General features: G+C 44.1%; 1 pseudogene; it reads right to left on the bottom strand.

Moving 5' to 3' along the window:
• Positions 1-14,751: 14,751 nt before the first annotated feature.
• LOC131082661 (katanin p80 WD40 repeat-containing subunit B1-like) lies at positions 14,752-16,643 on the bottom strand (annotated as a pseudogene).
• Between the last annotated feature and the right edge of the window lie 2,995 nt (positions 16,644-19,638).

The raw sequence follows: 19,638 nt of genomic DNA on the forward strand, positions 1-19,638 counted from the left end.
TAGCACATCTCTAATTCCTTGCTTGTAAATTGTCCAGGAGGAATAGTGTTTACCTCTGTGTTAAAGAACTGATCTTATAATGGTGTCTGTATGTGTATGGGACTGATTGTAAAAGTAAGCTAGATGTATAAAATCAAAGATGCCCCTTTGGCCTTTCAAAGCAACAGAGAAGCTGCCACCTAGAAACCATTAGGGATGTGTACCTTTCTCCCCTGTTCTGAAACAAAGGTATTCTCCTATTGGCTTTTCTGTGAGATGACTTTCTGTGTATTGATTTTATGACCTTTCAACTGCTGTCTCAAGTCTTCTGCATTGACAGCATTATGAGGATCAGCTGTATGGTTGGAGCTTGGAAAATATTTATATTTTTGGTTCTTTTTGAGTCAGATGAGTTCACAAAATCCTTGGGGCTGAATGATGATATCATTTCTCACCTCTGTATTTCACAGGTCAAATTATTGCAGCTGCTCAGAGAATTGGAAGAATTCAGGGCAGAGAATTAGCCTTTAGCATCTGTTTCTGCTCTTAGTGAAGTTAAGGGGAAATTCTTTCAGGATCAGACCTATTTGTGCATATTTGCTCATGCAGAAACTTGTGGCTGTGTGCAGCTATGTTGGATTCTGCACCTAAAAATAAATATCTTTGCAGAAACAAGGGGCTTGCTTTGTTCACATTTATTCCTTTATTCCTGACTGATTGTTTCTGTCTGTCAGCAACAGCAAAGCCTCATTGTTTTGGTGCTCCAATTGTGATGAGTTAAATGGATCCTGTTTCCAGAAACTGCTGAGACTCCAAGCCTCTGAGATATCTGCCCATTAGTGTTTCACCCTGGATTGCCCAAAGTGGTGGCACTTGCACCTTCCCTTAGTAATATCTGCTTTTGATGCAATTTTTTGCAACTTAATGATTTAAAGTCCACCTGGTTTGTGATTGCTGGGGAGAAGGGACAGTAGATTGCTCTTCAGATACTCACCTTGGCATTTTATAGAAAACGCTGCCACTTTTTAGCCAAGTGATCTCTCACTTTTATTCATTCTCATCCTTCTGACCGACCATTCTCCATTCACCAGGCTCACAAACAACCTCATTTTTCACACCTACTTCTCCATTTGTTGACACTTTGGGCTCCTGCCCATTGCTCTCCCTCAGCAGCAAGCTCATTCACATTCCATATTCAAAACCCACAACATGATTCATTGAACACCAAAGTGCTTTTGCTTTGCACTGTTTGTCTGAGACTGACCTGAAGGATGACATTATAAATGAGCTCTTACATCTGAATTGCTTTGTCCTGATTAGCAAAGTCAGGAGAAAATGGCAAGGAGCTTTTTGGGCTTGAGTGGGATCAGCTGCTTCTCCAAAGTTTCTCTACTCATTGATCTTATGTCTTTGCTTTCCTGGAATGTGCCAGTTTCAGTTTTTAGGTTCCTGAGGGAGATTTTTGAAAAGGACAGTTTGCTACAGATGACTTTCACAAAAAAAACCCAAAAAAAACCACAACCCCCCCCCCCCCCCCAAAAAAAAAACAAAACAAAACCCCCAAAACCCCAAACCTAAAACCAAACCAAGAAACCAAACAAAGCCCCCCAACCAAAATCCTAAAGCAACTGAATGGAAGTGACATTCATTTTGAAAAGAGGGGGAGGAACTGGACATTTGAAATGTTGTAAACCACAAGAATGCTGCAACTTTAATTTTTCTGATTTGAGGGGTTTCAGACTCAGTGCATTTAGATCATTAAAGTTAATAGGAATATTCACTTCTCAATAGGAGAATTCAACTTAGGAATGTCATAGTATTTCCTAAATACTTTGTTGGTCATTCAGACCAACACTTCAAATCCAGCTATGTGACTAATTCTGATGCATGTCACTAAAATGGAAAAACCAAAGATGGCTCTTATTTTTGTCATCCACAGATTAATGTGAAAATATTGCCTCATGAGCTGTTTTGCCATATTTACTCAGCTTCCTCTTAATTTCAGTTGTATTCTGTATCCATGACCAGTGACTACTGCTAATGTCAACATCAAGATTTACAGAGCTGCAAAATACTACTCTGAGGGCTAAGACTTGGAGATATAATGAGTCTCAGTAGACATCCTAATAGAGATTATTAAGTGCTTTATTACACACAGTAATTACTGTTGTCATGCAGAACATCTCAGCTTGTGACATGAAAGAGGTACTTTTTCAGACTAATATTGAGGAAAATGAGTTGAAATTTGAGATCTGGAAGAAAACCATTCTTAAAAACGATCAGAATAGGTTGTGAGCTTTTGTAGCACCTCTTGTTTTTCACTGATATGAATGAAATTCTGGAATAATACAATTGGCTGATGAAGAACAAAGTTTTTTTTCTGTTATAGAAAGATGTGAAAGATAGAAGTGGAAGTGGCAAATGAACATAAACTTAGGTGAAATAAGTGTCAAACTTGTGTCTTAACACTGTTGAAAGTTGGGACTCTTTTGGTCTTAGTAAGTTATTGTTAAAAGTATAAACAGGCTTTGGTGGAGTGGAGTAATGGTCTCAAGGAACCACTGGAATTCAGAAATTAGAATCTCTCTCAAAGGCGGTGGGAAAGGAGAGAGAGTTGGATAATATATAGAAAACAGGACTCTGTTGTACTTCAGGAAGGGTGAAATATAGGTGAAACACAGGCAATTGTTATGGCTGATTTGCTGATTAGTTACTAGGTTATGATCTATGTGTTAATATTATTAACTCAACTATAAGTAAGCTATCAGTTAATAGTATGTGACCCATGTGTGGCCACAGTGAGATTGTTACAGAGTGTTCCAGTGTCAGCTGTTTCAAAAGGATTTTTTGAAACATAAATGAAGTGAGAGTAAATGTTTTTTGAGGGCTTGGGGATCCGGTGTTGAAACAAGACTTAAGTATCTCAGTTTATTTTATCAGCAATGAGAATCAAGAGGTGACAGGTTTACAGTGGAGAAGTTCTTTCAAGGAGAGAGAGTAATGAGGTCTAGACAAGTGTGTGACATGATCTTATAGCTGGAAGCTAAAATTACACCAGTGGAGACAGCAAATAAAGCACAGATTTTGAACTAGGAGCTCTGGTAGCAACACAACAAAAACCCCACTAATTTTTTCCCCATCCTTCTGACATTCGTATCACCTGTTTGGAATGTGTACTTCAAGTACAAGAGACTGGTTCCAGTACAAGACTAGGTAGATGAGCATTAGTCACTTCTAAAATACAGAGAGGCATGGTGGGTGAATTAATTATTGTTTTTTGTGGCCTACAGCTCTGTGGATCAATTATGCCTACTCCTTTCAATCACAAACTATTCAGAGACCAGGATCATTCTGTATTATTTGTTCAGATGTGGTATCTTTTCTCTGTGTCATGAATACAGGATACAAAAGTGATAGATACTCTCCTTGTTCCTTTAGCATTCACATCCATCTCCCATCAGCTCAGAGTTTAGGGCTGAGATTGCAGGTGCTGCTTTGTCATGCAGTCTATGGCTTTCATCACCATCTTATCATTTAAATGTAGGATTTCAGTTTCTGATGTGGATGTTATCACAGGATTTGGACATAATGCCCTCATTGTTACCATGCAGATATAGGCAGCATGTTAAACAGTCCTTAACCGAGTGTGGTCTTTCTCATGGCTCATGCAATTGCTGTCACCTAAATTCTAAACTTCCAGACCTTGGGCTCTAACCTTGAGGCACCATTGTCCTGTGGTTAATGAATATAATGTGATGACTTCTGGAATGAAATGACCTGTCACAATCTGTACAATACAAATTCATTTCAATTTTTGTTAGAAGGGGAGAAAAAAATCTCTTTCCAGAACAATATTTCCCCATTTCATTATTCACCTGTTTATGAGGAGTAATACAGTAAAGACTGGGAAAAGGTATTTGGAGTTCTAGATATGAGGTGAAAAGATGCAAACAGTGGCTAAAAGTGTAAGGGGAGAAGAAAGTGGGTACTACACTCAGCTGTTCTTTGATTCTGGAAGTTTGAATAGAGTTGTGAAACTTTCCTCCTATAGGGGTGTAGGATAGAGCTGTTCTTTGCCTGGTGCACAGGAAGATAATTATAGGGACAAAGGTGTCCTGGTCTCAGGCATGGCCGTTTATCAGGTGTTCTACCCCAAAGTGAAATCCATTAACTTAGTCCTTACAGAGGAAGATGTGGAGGAATTAGCATACCAGGGTTTTCTCATCAGGATGCTCTAGGAAAATTGTTGGCCAGAGGGATATAGAGCAAGCAGGTATTTTGTCAGCAGGAGGTTAAGTGGGAAAAGGATGCAAGCATAAGAAGTGAGCAATGAGGTCAGAACGAAGGACAGCTGATCTGAGGGGGCAGGCCACTCCATATAACTGCTTTCTCATGCCTGCTGGGCTGAACCTGGTGCTGGTCCTGAACCAAAGCGAAGGAGCTGCCAAATCAGTTCAAGTGGAGCCTGTGTAAAGAAGGCAGGTAGCTCTGGCTGTGCAGTGCTGCTCTTGCAGTAATCCTGCACATCAGGAGGTGCAGGCAGACATCAGCTGCCCAGGGGGAAGGCTGGGGCTGGGAGGAGTGGGCAGAGACCTCTGAGCTGTGTGGGTGGCTGCAGAGCAGCGAGCTGATGAAGCGCGTTGTGATGATGTGCAAGCACTCCCAGTTCAGTCCTGGGCTATTTTGTCTGCTTGGCTTTGCAGCCTGATAGCAGCTCTTTCAAAACAGTTGGTATTTGTGGGATATATGTGTTTTATCAATTTCTGTGTGCCCTTTTCCCAGAGAGTTGGCATCTGTGAATTTATGGCACTGTACTGCTCGAACTGTGCCACTTCCATCTCCCTCCTTTAAGCTGGGAGGCTACAGCAACTGGTGTAATAGAGCTTATGCATTTAACCTGAGAGATTTCTGAGGTACCAGGGAGGAGAGAATCTCTGTGTGCGTGTGTGTCTTGGTATGGAGCCAATTTAAGCCCCAAGGAAAAATTTCCATTGATTATAACACAGTTTAGATCTGGTCTGTAATACTTACTGAACAACAAATTGTGATGTAATCCTTTTAAGTCATGGCTTTATATAAAATCAGGAGAATTATTCTTATTTATTATCCCTTTCACTTAAACCTTTTGGGGATAGAAACATATTCATTTTCAGTGATAAATAAAACACTGTAATCAATGGCTTTGGATAATCACTAAAAATAAAGGGTTTGTGTATGAGATTGAGTCAGTTTTTATCCTGCTAAGTGCCTATTGTGGAATGGAGTGATTTACTGAAAAGTTGTGGAGCAAACCAGAGCACTGTAGTCTTGACACTTCATAGCTGAGTGATCGAGGAAAATTTTAAAAATAATACAATGATGTCAGAAGCTTTTCACAGCTTGGAGGGTTTTCCCTACTAGAACTTAATTTCAATCTGAACACAATTAACTAAGTAGGCCACCCTAGGGAGCAGTGGGGGAAAACCCTTTAGAGTTTTCAAAATTGGTGATGGAAAGAGAGTAGCTGTATTTTAGCTAAGACTGGAGCTTTTTTTTCTTCATGCCCAGATTTTGCCTTCTCCACTAAGACTGCGACATACTTGAGGCTGGTATTCTGCAGTCTCATTCCTCATTGTCATCTTAACTGTCTAAAACTGCTTCTAACATTTGAATGAAGCAACGCAGGAACAAATCACACAGAGTTTCTCATATTTCTCAATGTATTCTGTTTTCAGTATATGCTATTATCTGAAATACCATTAATCATAAGAATGTTTGTTGTGTTACAGTTATTCCTCAGGTCAATTACAGAAGTAAACTACCCTCTGTATTTCAGATCATCTTACAATAAGAAGGGCTTGGCAGTGCCTCCTCAGCTTTGCAGGACAGTTTGGCAGTAAATGACTGTGCAATTAATTTATTTCTCAACCAGTGTGGTTTAAAATGCACAGACATCAGAAATACTAATATTACTGCAGATAACCTCCCTGCATGCCACAATACCTAAGCAACTCATATTTATTTTTTCAGTCAAGTGATTTATTTTGTCGTCCAGTGCCAGACTTGGAAGTTCTAAGCTCTTGCTCAGATAGGCTGGGATACTGCATGGAAGTCAGACCAGAAAGTCCTGGGTAATCACACTGCCTTTTACTTCCCTGTTGGATTAATGTGGATTTGTATTTTGATTATTTGCAGCTCAGCTTCCTTCAATGCAGAGTTTAAAGCAAGGTTTGGATACATATCTATCTCTGGAGGCATCAGAAATTTATTTTTCTATGGAATGATCCCTCTCAGTGAATTGCTTTCTGAATTGAACATGAAGAAGGTACCTCTCAGTTCAGTAGCATCCTGCGCTGGCTTTGTACCAGCTCAGTCAGGTGGCTCAGGCAGTGGAGCAAGAAGTATTTTCTGTGATATGACACCTCTCAGGGTAAGGAAGACCTAGCTTTTTCTAGGAAGATAGAACTTGTGGGTAATATCTTTTAGGTTCCTTAAAGACAGTTTCCCAATTATACACATCCAAACGTAGCCTGTAAACTCTTTTTGTGCAAGCTTGTGTGATTGGAGAGGAGTCAGGTAGATCAGTACCTTTGGTTTGCTCTGAGCGACTGCCTCCTAACTTCTCTGTGGATGAAGACAAAAGCATTTGTGCTCACATGCTCTGTCTAGATTTGGTAGATATATCCTTTGGCCACTCAGTGGTTTTCCAAGAGGGCACATCAGAGCTGCTTCTGAAGGGATTAAGCTCATGCTGCTTTGGGGTGTTGACAGGTGGCCCTGGTGTGCAAATCATCTCCCCTCAGGCAAAACCATTCTCCTCAGCAGAAGCTGTTTTATAGTTTTGAGTGATTACATTTCAAGGGTCGATGAAAGCAGCAACCCCATGCTGTTAGTGATGTGTGAACACTCCTTATGAATTGCCTTTCAAAACAAGGTTTGAAAGGGGTATTTAGGCAAAGCAAGGTCTTGCAGTTAAAGGGAGGGTTTCTTTAAAGTGCACTGTGGCTGGGAAGACTCCCCTTCTCAGACTCCTGTCAGTGTGCAGATGTGTCTCCAAAATGGCTTTGCTTACTCCTTGCTCAGAAATCCTGTCATGTTCGTACTTCAGAAGCATACTGGCTCACTGAATACCAGGCTTTTACTGCCTGAACAGAGGGCAATATTTCTCCCTTACAGTACAGTCTTGAAGCCTTACGGCAAAGATTTCTTTGACATAGGCAAAATATTTTATTTCACCTGACTAAGGGACCAGGACCTTAATATATGCAGTCTTTTAAACTGGCTCAGTTTTTAATGCTCACAGAACTGAAGTGCCTTATGAATTACAGACTGACATCTCCTTTATCAAATGAAATTACCATGTTGGACTCATTCATGGAATATTTCCAAGCACAAACCTCACTCTGCTTTCTATTTCTGTTAAGAGCCAATCCATGGTATTCTGGTTTATGCTCACTGGTAGCCTTTTAACTCTTTCATGATAAAAACTTTACATGATGCTACGTGTGGTTGTGTAGAAACAATCTCTCCTGTGCTACAGTGACAGCTTTAAGATAAATAATGGTATTTTCAAAATCATTTGAATTTTGTTTATAGCTTCATCTACCACTTTAGTAGTAATGCACAGTGCTTTAAGCTACATGAAATCATCGTTAGGTTCCTGGAGCAGTGAATTTTAGAGAGTACCTTGAACACTCATTTGACAGATTTACTGGTAGCTAGAAAGTAAAGCAGATATAAACTATTATAAGTAAATCCCCCCTTTTATTAAGAAGGCTCATATTTCAAAACCTTCTGAAAAGTTACTCTGAACAGTGTCAGTCTGAAGTTCAGCTGATGTAAATGAACACCCTCCTACTGATGCATAGGAAGATGTGGGGTTTTACACCAAGTCTGTTCACACATATCATTTGCACAGTCTTCCTTCAGAACATGCATGTGTGATTCCATTAATTTTTGATAATTACTGTCTAGTCCTTGCAGACCCACATCAGAAATGACAATGGTTGAAAGTACTGCTCATCAGAAGCTGTTGGACTTCCATATGTGAATCCCATTACAGGTTACTTTGGTCACTGAACCCTGAATCCATTTCCAAGGAGAAAATAAAGATATGAGCTTGCAACACACATAAAATTTTGTTCTTAGATGCACGCAGTTCTCACTTGACGCTGACCTGGCTTAGCACTGCTATGTCCATTAGATTTCACTGCATTTTATTTTCCAGGATTTTATCCATAGCATAGCTAATCTCAATACCAAATTGAAGACTAAGTTTTGCTGCTTTTTGTGTTTTGGACAGTGATAGAAGTGCAACCATCTGATGGTGAAAATTTGTCATTGTGATTCTTCTTTTAGGTCACTTCCTGTAATTTTTGTGGCTCCCCAGCAAAGGCTCCCAAGGTTTCAAACAGTTGACAGCATAAGAGATTTACTGCACAGGTTCCATTGAGGAAGAGCCCTGCTCTTTAAGGTGTGCTCCCCACTCATCTTGTGTATTTTTTTCCAGGCCTTTACTTCAGGTCTAGTATTTTCCACATTTGGGTTCAGAACATTTACTATTTTGAGAGGAGTTTGGTTTATTTGCATTCCAGGAACTCCAACCTAAACTAGGAAAATAACTTTACTTCAGTATCTTTCCATACCTTCAACTCAGATTTTTGTTGTTGTTGTTGTTGCAGACAGAGATCTAATTCAAGGTTACGAGAGCAATTTTTTTTTCTTCATGGTTGAGATGTTTTATGGCAGTAAGAGCCAGAAACAGAAGAAACTCACAGACGCAGCGCAGTCTCCTGCCATTCCAGTACCTGCAGCCAATAGTTGCAATCAGAAAATTGTCAATTTCCACAGTATTCCATTTGTGAGGTAGGTTCTGAAGTAAATTGGTTCTGCAGGTAGGCATTGAAGATGGAAGATTGTCTTAATCCAGCAGTTCCAGTTCAATTACAGTGTGAATTACTGAGATACTGCTGTATGGTTATGAAAATTGTTTCAAACAAGAAAACGAAGGATGAGATTATTCGCAAAAGCCACATGGCTATATTTTGCCTTATGAATGCTGGACTACACTGTAATGAGAAGTATTTTTAAAGCAAATAAGAATGTTGCTTCTGCAAACATAGGTGCTTAAATATTAATCAGAGCTCTGCCCCAATCCTGCTGAAATACTTAACAATTTTCTGGCTGTCACTCACTGTAATTCTGGTGGTGGTAACGAAACACTGGTGTCAGGCCTGCTTGTTGGTGCCCTGTGAGACTGCAGCAGGTGTCATTCCTGTGTTAAAAAGTACCAATTTATTCCCATCCATGTGGAGAGTCCTGTGTAAATGCAAGGAGCAAAGTACCAAGAGCCAGTGTGACCCGTCCTTCACAGGCAAAGTGTGTGACCCCCTCTTTCCCTCTGCTCAAAGCATCTTCTAGAAATGGTGATGTGTGGTCTAAAGCTGCCTTCCAAGCCCACTCCAGCCTAAGAATATTTAACAGCTGGGCTCTGAGATTTCCCCTTTAAGGCAAAAAGATGGGATGCAGGCTTTTGTATGGGGTCTAGATAGGAAGGATTTATTTTCTGTAATTAGATGGCGTTTCAATGTAACTACTTCTGCAGCCCATCTAGACTTACTGTAAAGTGTGTGAATTTATTTTAGCTCTGAAACTTTATCTAGAGATTGCTTTATAGACTTGCCAGGGATGAAAAACAAGCATAAAAATGACATTAATCTCCAATTCTATTTGTATTATTAGACCTTGAGCACAGAGAGAGGAAGAAAGAATGCCATTTAGGTGTACCACCCTAGCCAAAGGAATACATGTGTGTATAAACAATAAGAATTCCTCAAGTGACAAGCCTTTAACCTTTCATGGGGTGGGTACTACCTTCCTTCCTGTGTTTTTTTTTCTTTTCCACACTGCAAAAGTCTTCCTTTTACAATGCCATACTCCCTTTAATGTTTCTATTACATTTGAGACTGTTTTAATATTAAAAAAATAAAAGTATGTATAATTCAATTTGGTATGGTTTGAAAATTAAATTAACCCCACATACTAAAGGATAAATGGCTCATTTTTTTCTCCAGGTCTTAATCTCCCAGTTAAATTTTCTGGAAAAAATGCTTCACTTTTTAAACCAAGACTTATAGTATATGAAAGTACAAATGTATTCAAAGATTCTTCTGTACTGCCTGTAGTATTATTTCTGCCTTAGAGGGGCTCAAATACTTGTATGCAGTAATATATGAGCAATTTTTTTCTGCAGCAAATTCTCTTTTGAAAGCCTATTCCATTTATTATGAACTGGAAGGTACATTTTAAAAGCAATGATGAAATATTGACTAGAAAATTGGGTGTGCCAGCCATGGGGGTCTGTTCCTCAGGAGAAGGAGCTACTTTGTCAGGTGGCTTAAGTGTGGCTGACATGAAACACCTGCATTTGTCAGTGCTGGTGCAGCATGCAGAAAACATAAGTGAAGGGGCATCACCAGCCATGGCAACACTTGTCAGTGGATTTTACTTTCTTGTCTACTGGCCCAGGCTGGAGTTTGAACGTGCACATTGCAATTCCTCTGGGCTTCCTTCCAGGAGAAATGCAGGCACGGGGAAGTTCCTCTGTGCCCAGTTGTCTCTTGGAGATGAAGGTGAAGTGCTGCTGGAGCAAGGTCATATGCATATATGACCCAGCTGAGATATGGCCTTGATGCAATATCTTTTCAAAATATCTTGGAGATATTTTGAATATTTCCAAGGACCGAGACTCTACAACCTCTCTGGATAACTTGTCACAGTGCTTGGTCACCCTCAGAGTGAAAAAGTGTTTCCTGGTGTTCTGAGAGAACTTCCTGTATTTCAGTTTGTAGCCATTGAGTCTGATCTGTCACATGTCACCATTAAGAGCCTGGCTCCATCCTCTTTGCACCCTCCCCTCAGGTATTTATATGTATCATGAGACTCTTCCTAAGCCTGCTCCAGGCTGAACAGCCCCATTTCTGACTTTCCTTGCAGGGGAGGTACTCCAGTCCAAGACCTCGAAGGCCCCTCACTGGACTCTTATCTGGGCCTGGGAAGCCCCAGACTGGTTACAGTCAGTCTTATCTTAGTGCTCTCACTCTTAGAGCACCTGGGCCCAAAACTCAGAGTGATTCAGACAACCAGCCCTCGGGGGCTCCTTAACCCTGGTGCTGGGGAGTTACCACGGAGGAGTCCTGGGGGCTGAGTCTCTCCTGTAGCTATGGGGAGATGAGGTTAAAGAGCGTTTTGTGGTGCTGGTGGCTCTGTAGGGCAGGATGGCCCAGGAAGAATGCTCTGCCAGTCCTATCCCGCTGATGTGAAGGCTGGCTCTTGGGCAATCCATGACTGTCTAGCACTGGGTAGCTCCAAGCAGTGCTGGGATTGCTGCTGCCATCCTTTTTGAGCAAGGGGACATACCATGGTGGTACCATTGGGAAGCAGTTGTGTTTAGTCTTTCCTTTTTCCCTCACTTCTTCCAGCCTCTAAAAGTATCAACAGCAGTATGACCTTCCATGCAGTCCCATTTCTCCATTGTTCCTCCTCATCTGCCCAATCTCCTGGGATGTTTTTGCAACTCCATTTTCCCAGAAAATCAATTGCCACCACCCTCTCCCTGTCCCTCTTTCCCTTCCCTCTCTCCTGGGAACTCTAGATTTTTTTTCCAGGATGGGAAAGATGATATGTATAATTAAGTTAGCACATGGATTCTACATTTTTATGTATTTATTAAATAACAAATATTTTTATTTGTTGTTTCAAATGTTAATGCATACAAATAAAATTAGTAATTGGGCTGCAGACAAAGTGGAAGTGCACAGTAAGAGATGTTTGTCCATTCTTTTCTCTGTCTTAATATCGCTCTATAAAGATAAAAGAAGTACATGTTTCTAGGGGGAAATACCCTTTCAATAACAAACAAACAAACCAGCACATTTTATCTTAATGCACTAACCCAATACTATTGAGGAACAGAAACAACCTTGGATACATGCTCAATTCAACAGCTAGCTTTGGAATTACAATTTGCTGATATTAAAATGCCTTTTACGAAGTTTACTTTAAAACCATATTAGTTACGTATTCCCTTAAAAGTATATAAAAAGATATAGAACTTATTAGTTGTAGAAAATATACCTTCTCCAGTTAAAGACAGAGAGAGTGTTTCAAATAAAACCTTTTTATTTTCAGCTGAAACTCAATATTGATTTCTTTTTCCATACTACAGGCTGGAGGACAAAGGAGAGTTTTTCTGGTAACCCGATTCCTCTTCCCTTGCCTCGCCCTGCTCTTCAGACCTCCTCCAGGTGAGAGATGCTGCTGCTGAGGTTTCCTCTATGAGTTGCACCAAGCAGCTGATGCTCATGATCAGTAAATGAGGGGCAGAGGAAAGGAAGAGAGCCTTAGGAGATGGGGGGCAAAGCATATCTTGATTTCCTGAAGTTGACTGGTAGGGATCATTTTTTTCTTTTGAGATGTTGTGAATATGGATTTCTGTGTGGAAACAATGGGAGTAACAATGGTGTGCTACCTAAATCTGGGAACATGAAAGTCGGAGGCAATGTGTCTGGTTCAACACAGCTTTGTCTGTCGCCGCTGCTAGGGGTGTGGTGTCCCGGGTCGAGGACGGCTCGGTGGCAGCGCCCCTGCCACACGGACCAAAGCACACGCAGACTCCAATGTGGTGGACGGTGAAATGGTGTTTATTAATGGCTAATGAGGGTAATTTATAATGGGGGTAATGGTAAAAGGGGAGTGGTTTCGCCTGAGCGTGACATCGCGGTATGAGCGTGACATCTTGCGATACCTTGAGCCCACGTTTCCCCCTCCTATTACGACCAGCTAAAACATAGAAAATGCTAAGGTTAAAACTGACAAGTGGGAAACGTGTAACTGGTAAAAATGTACTGAAACTGAGCAATGCAACATAACCGTAACAAACTCGTCTTAACTGTAAGTATTTAACATGCAAAATGTTAACTATTCTTAACTGGTTTTTAAAGAACAACACTAAAACATCTTTTTAACACTTGTTTAAACTGTAAGGTCCAAAGTCAATGCCAGGGGCCTAATAAGATGGAATCAAAGGCGACAAATCATGGACACTGTATGAATGGTGACTCAAAACATTTTTGCAGGACTTCTTCCTCAGCTTTTTGGCACTTTTGTAGAGGCTTCTCCCTGTTGATGCTTGGGAAATCAATCACTTAACACACACACAAGTGATAAAACAGTTGATCATTCCATTCAAATAGAGTTAGCACTTGGCCAGAGTTCAAACTCCGCTTGACGGACATCATCCTATTCCACTCAAGTAGAGTTAGAACTTGGCCAGAGTTCTAACTCTACTTGATGGATATTCCTTAAAACAAGACTTTTCTTTTAAAAACAACAATTATGAACATGCAATCAAACCATTACACAATTGAATTCTTCCAAAGCTTTGAACCACGATTGAAAACATTTCTGTTGAGCCTCTCCCCCAGTCTTTCTCTGTGCCAGGATCTCTTCCTGTTCAGCCATGGAATTTCTCACAACCCTAGTACGGTCTGCTGCCGGGTTGCTCAATGACTTCTTGTGGCCTTCATGAAGCGGGGTATACGGGTTGCGGGGGTGTCTAAAGATTCAGTCCTGCAAAATAAACTTGACAAGTTTTATTAGTTTTGCCCTGAAGGTCCGGTTTGGCCCACTTTACTAGGTAGTAATAGCAGAACAACAATCTCTAAGCTGTGTTGTACAGATGTTACAACGCAGGGTGTTAAAGGGTTTATTTGATATCCTCTGCATTCCTCAAGTGCTAAGACAAAGTCTCAGATGAGATACTCAGCCATATTTCTGCTCCTTTTCTATCAAAACAAGGAAAACTATTTGGTAGAAGGTACACCAATCAAGCCAGGTTGGGCACAGAAAATGATGGTTTTCTTCTATACATGCTCTTCTTGCAAACGTCCAAAGCCGTGGATTCTCTCTCTGCAACACTCTTGATATATACTGGCCTATACATTACAAATACATATTATTATAAGGGTATATATAACTCTTTCCAGTAAATCTCTTGTATTCAGACACCTCTAGATATGCCTGGACTGCAAAATTCAAGCCTGGCTCCAAATCTAAGTCATTTGGTATATTTCATTCAGATATTTGATATCCTCTGAAGCCCTGGGTGCCAGCAGGGATGGCTGAGAAGCCAAGAGAAAGTCTCTTGGTTCAGGTCCTTGAGATTCACCAGCACAGTGGCACAGTGTCCTTGCCCATGTCAGATGAAGCCCAATGGGCTGGTCCCCCATGTCAGTTGAAGTCCCTTCTGTATGGAAAGGGCATCACCCCACAGCAGGCGTTTATGGGGCAGTGCCTGCAGTCCTCAGCAGCCGCATAGCGAGAGCAGGGCCCCGACCCACAGGGCCAGGCAACAAGAACCGACAGCACAAGTGGGAAGGAGGGGTGACAGCAGGCTCAGAGCCCTCCTGCAGGGACAGGCCAGCACACAGAGCAGCCCAGAGCTGGATGCTGAGATGAAGAGCTGAAATGAAACAGCTTCCCTACAGGGCTCTGTGGAGCCCTCCACCCACCAGGGCCCCTCACACAGCACACACATCTCTCCACTAGGGTCCTCCATCCAGCCCCTAAGGCACTAGGGCCGGCTGGGCGACCAGCCAGGCAGATTGCACTTCCCTACAATGCTGGAGAGGGGCAGGGGGAAAGGACGGGCACACAGAGAGATCTGAAATCCAGCCAGACCATGAACAGGGGTAGCTTGGCCACCTGTATTTGTACATGAGGAGGTGGTGGCTGTTAGTCCAGGACAGCCATGAGGAGCAGCAGTTCCCGAAAGCCACTACCATGGCTTTGGTTCTTCACAGCTGGGAGAAAGTCAGAGGCCTTCAGGCCAATGAGCTCATTCCTGGCTGCAGGAATCACTGATACCTCTGTTCTGCTCAAAGAAGTTGAGGAGGCATTCAGTGGCCTCTGGGCTGGATCAGGGAGTTCCTGCTTTGGCAGCGAGGTCTGGACATCCACAGCTTGGCTGGGCTTCACTGCTTCCTTGGCAATTCCAGGCTCATCTTCAGGAGGGCAGGAAAGGGCTCATTTCGAGGAGGAGTTCAACAGATTGCATTCTTGGGCTGGAAGATCTCTTTGTAATCCTCCTGGTTCTGGATCTCAGCCTTTGATTCCTTCTCATCCCAGTCATCTTCACTGCTAGGACTGTGCCTCTCACTCTCAGAGTTGTGCTTCACTCTGCTTTGTGGCTTGCTGCAGCTCGTTGAGGGCCTGTCATAGATGCGGTGAAGGGAAGACCCTGTGGGGGTAGGTGGCACAAGAGGCTGGTTGCCCCTGATCAACCCTTGAGGAACAGAATGTGACTTTGGGACTCTGCTGAGATCCACAATGAAGGAAGAGACTGTGCTTTGTGCAAAGGAAACTCCTATCAGCTGGTTGTTGCTGATAGAGAAGTCAGCTGCTTTTCCCCAGTTCGCCAAGACCACATCAAAGCAGCGCTCTGGCTCCCAAGCCGTACACTCACAGCGAGTCCTGGAAGCCGCTGTACAAGTAGCAGCCATCAGGGTTGAAGAGCACACACCTGACAGGAGTGGCCTCCTCTTCAATACAGCTCACAACTTGAAACTTCTCCAAGTCCCAGAACCGAACAGTCCTGTCAGAGCTGCCAGAAGCCTAAAGGTACTCATTGGGATGGAATTCAACAACGTTTACTGGGCCGGTGTGTCCTGTAAACTCAAACATCAACTTCCCAGCAGTCAGATCCCACAGCTTTACAGTGTGATCATCAGCAGCAGAGGCCACCCATTTCCCATCAGAGCTGAAGCAGAGACACTGAACTGCTTCTGTGTGACCCTTGAATGTGAAGATACAGCCTTTTCTTCTTATATCCTGTGGAGAAATAGCTACATGACAAGAACCCAGCTAATCTAAGCCCTGCACCTGCAAGGACACTGTCCTTGAGCGTAGCTGTGTTACCATAACAAAGTGCTGTAGTTGAGAGACTAGAGACATGAAAAAAAGCAGATGTAACTCCTTTAGAATGAAGAAGCTGATATCTAGAATATAACCAATAAATTGCTTAGCTTGCAGAGTATGAATAAGCTTATTATTTGTTGTAGATAAATGTTTAGTGCTCTGATCAATAAACAAAGCTTGCTAATTCTCATATTGAAAGTCCCGAGCCTCCCTGTACTGTGACAAATGGTGCCCAAACAGGGACAATACAGAAGCTTGAATCTGCGAGCCACAGTCTGGTGCAGATCCATGTCAGTCCTGACACAACTCTTTGGTGTCCAAAGAGCCAGATACCACAAAGCTTCCAAAAGGATGGAAATGAAGGCAGCAGATATTTGCTTTGTGGCCTGGTAGGGTACGAAGAACTTTGGCAGCTTCCAGGTCCCAAACTTGAATGGACCCTGCCACTATGAGCTTCCCATTTGGGTTCACTTGTAGGCTCTTGATGGGGGTTGTGTGACCTGTCAAGATCATGATGCAGTTGGGCTTGCTAACTGACCATATGTTGACCCGACAGTCATCTCCTCCAGTGGCCAGCATCTGGCCTGAACCATTTCCCAGGACTACTGAGGACACCTTGCTGCTGTGGGCCATGATCTTTTGCAGCTTCCATGCCGTCTTCGTGGTGACGGCCACGGCCATGGCTCAGCGTGGCGCCTCTGGGGCGGGCAGCGCCTTCCTCCTCCCGGCGGGGCTCCGCTCTGCTAGTGCGTCCTACGGCCAGGCCGTGCACCGGGGCTGCCGCAGCCATCCTGCAGGCACTCAAACACGGTCATGGCGAGACTCTCCTGAGAGGCGGTGTGGCGGGGGACCAGGCCTCACCGCTGACAAACATCATGGGACGGGAGCGCCGGTCGGGGCTCGGGCGGTTGCCTGGATGCTGGTGGTGGTGGGGACCCCCCAGCCACCCCTGCCCCGCAACCGGCCCTTCACCGGGCTGTTATGACCAGCCTGGCCACGCAGCTGTCCACTCATGGACCTGCCGCGTTCACGGGGCTGCGGACCCGCCGTGCTGCCCACGCCTGCTGCAGCTGGGAGGGTCTGACATCGTCACCACCACTGCTGCCCCTTTTTCTTAGCATTGAGCCGATCCCTCTCTCTAGGCTTGCCCCAGCTCCTACTGGGGGATGCTAGCATCTCGTAAGAATAGGTTTTCCGTGCTTTTCCCCTCTTTCTTGTTCGCGCGTGTCTGCGCTGTTCCGCAGCCCTTCTTCCCCCACCGACCGTGCCCGCATTCCCTCCCCTTTGGGGGCTCACCACCCCATGGCGTAAGGTGGAGGCCCCGCCCCGGCTCCCTCGGAGTCCGAATTAATGACAGCATCCCCACCTCCAAGCTAATGGCTGCACTCTGCGCCTCTGAGCTAACGGTGGCACCACGTGCCTCCTCCAGCAGTCCGTTCCAAAATGAACGCTTTTTTCCTGTAGCCGGGGCGCCTAGGCTTGGAAGCTGTGAAGAGCATCCCCACGGCTGTAAATCCCCATGATCATCCGCGGTCTGCCTGGCCACCCCTACACCCTGCTGGGACTTTTCCCGCAAGCAGTCCTGGGTGGCCTTCCACTTTCCCCGCTCCTGCTGAACTTGCTGAACTTTTTGCAGAGCCTGCGTGACCCTGCCCCATAATTTTAGATTTTGCCCTGAGCCTGAGGACATAGCCTCCTCTGCTAGGTCCCTGGTGCAACCATCCCACACTTCTGGGTGGAGAACATCTTCCGGCTGCTCAAGTACCCCAATGCGCAGAAGCCTTGACACCGCAACGATAAAGTCTCTCGGTTCACAATTTATGCCTCACTGTCTATGAATTTTAAAAATGATCTTTGAAAGGGATTCAATCCTCTCCTTCGCTGTTTTTTCGGTGCGAGACCTCCTCCTTCGCCGGCCGCGGCGTGAACCTTCCTCCTTCACCAGCCTGGCGCGAGCCCTCCTCCTTCGCCAACCATGGTGTGAGCCTTCCTCCTTCACCAATTTTCGGTGTGAGACTTCCTCTTCCGCTGCCCTGGCATGAGACTTCCTCCTTCGTCGGTCCTAGGTGTGAGCCTTCCTCTTTCACCGATTCCCAGTGCAAGATTTTCCCCCTTTGTCAGTTCTTTGGGAGCATCCTCCCTGCCGGAGACAGTCCCGCTGCTGCGGCTGCCATTTCCTTGCCCAGGCGATTCCCGCTTCCAGGATTGTTCCCGGGTTTTCAGCACCACTTGTTGCCGCCGCTAGGGGCGTGGTGTCCTGGGTCGAGGACAGCTTGGTGGCAGCGCCCCTGCCACACGGACCAAAGCACATGCAGACACCAATGTGGTGGATGGTGAAATGGCATTTATTAATGGCTAGCCAGGGTAATTTATAACAGGGTAACGGTAAAAGGGGAGTGGTTTCGCCTGAGCGTGACATCGCGTTATGAGCGTGACATCTTGCGATATCTTGAGCCCACATTTGTCTCTGGACCTCCTGGCTTCCTTTGAATTGTATTACCTGGCTTTTTGGAACTGTAGGGGTGTGTAAACTTTCAGCTTTGTCCACCCACCATAGGTGTTCACTGTCCAGCGTGGTCAGTGCTTCCTCTGACCTTGATGAAAAGTGCAGCCCTGGCTGCCCAGCCTTGAGCTCAGGGAAAGCAGAGAAACCTTCATGGCTTTCTGGCTGAGAGCAACATGGAGGCACAGCCTTGGGATGGCATAAGCAGGCCACTGAAATGGGGAAAGAGTCTCAAATCAAGGTTTTCATTCTCAGAACTGGAGGAATCCTGGGCACATTATTGGTAGGAAGAGTAAATAAGGATTGGTGTTGCATACCTTTCTCCATGCAGAGAGGAGTAACGCAGAAAATCCTGGGACATTTTATAGGAGAATTATAACCTTCTGACAAATTCATGCTGAGGTGGAGACTGGTCAGAAAACTTCTGTACTGTAGAGCTGATTGTTTTATACAGGAGGAAACTGGAGTCACAGATGAGCAAAGAGAAGAAATGTGAAGAGTCAGAAAACCACCCAACACCCCCAAAAGATGTTAGGAGAGGTGTTTGCCTGGGATGGAGCAGTTTCTACTCTGCCCCATGTGCTGGGTAATCTCTGCTGCAGAGACTCTTGCTTAGACTAGGCCAAGTGTTGGGGCAGCCATGGGGAGGAGAAGGAATTTTCTCTTCTATGTGGGATTAGGGAGAGAAAGCAGTAACAAAATCACTGAAAACTGCAATGAGGGAGGAGGTGGTTTGTGTGCACTGTGTGCTCTGTCCTTCCAGGGGCTGCTCTGCTGCCTTTCAGAAGTGAAGCAGAGCTCAGGTTTTTAAACAGGAGGAACACAAGATTGAGGCTGATAGCTTCACTTCTCAGACACTATCATACCTTTGGATGCTGACAGGTTTTAACATGAATTATTGTCATCCAAGTTCACTGCTTGGCTGAATTGCTTTGCCTGTCCCAAATGTCCCTCAGATGTACTTGTTCCACAAGGCTTGTCACCTAAGTACCACTGCAATAACAGAAATCTCTTGTCATATCCTCTTTGTTCGTAGTCAAGACTTGGCACTGCTGTTACTCATCAATTTGGTGGCTTCAGAACAGCTGCTAAGTACACTTGGGAAGGACTTTTCTCAAGGTGCACCTGAACCAAGAAATGTAACAATGAGAAAAGTTGATATATCAGTCTCAGTCACTCTCCTGTAGTGGGGATATGGTTGC

This window comes from Melospiza georgiana, chromosome 1 (assembly GCF_028018845.1).
Source record: "Melospiza georgiana isolate bMelGeo1 chromosome 1, bMelGeo1.pri, whole genome shotgun sequence".
Lineage (NCBI taxonomy): Eukaryota > Metazoa > Chordata > Aves > Passeriformes > Passerellidae > Melospiza > Melospiza georgiana.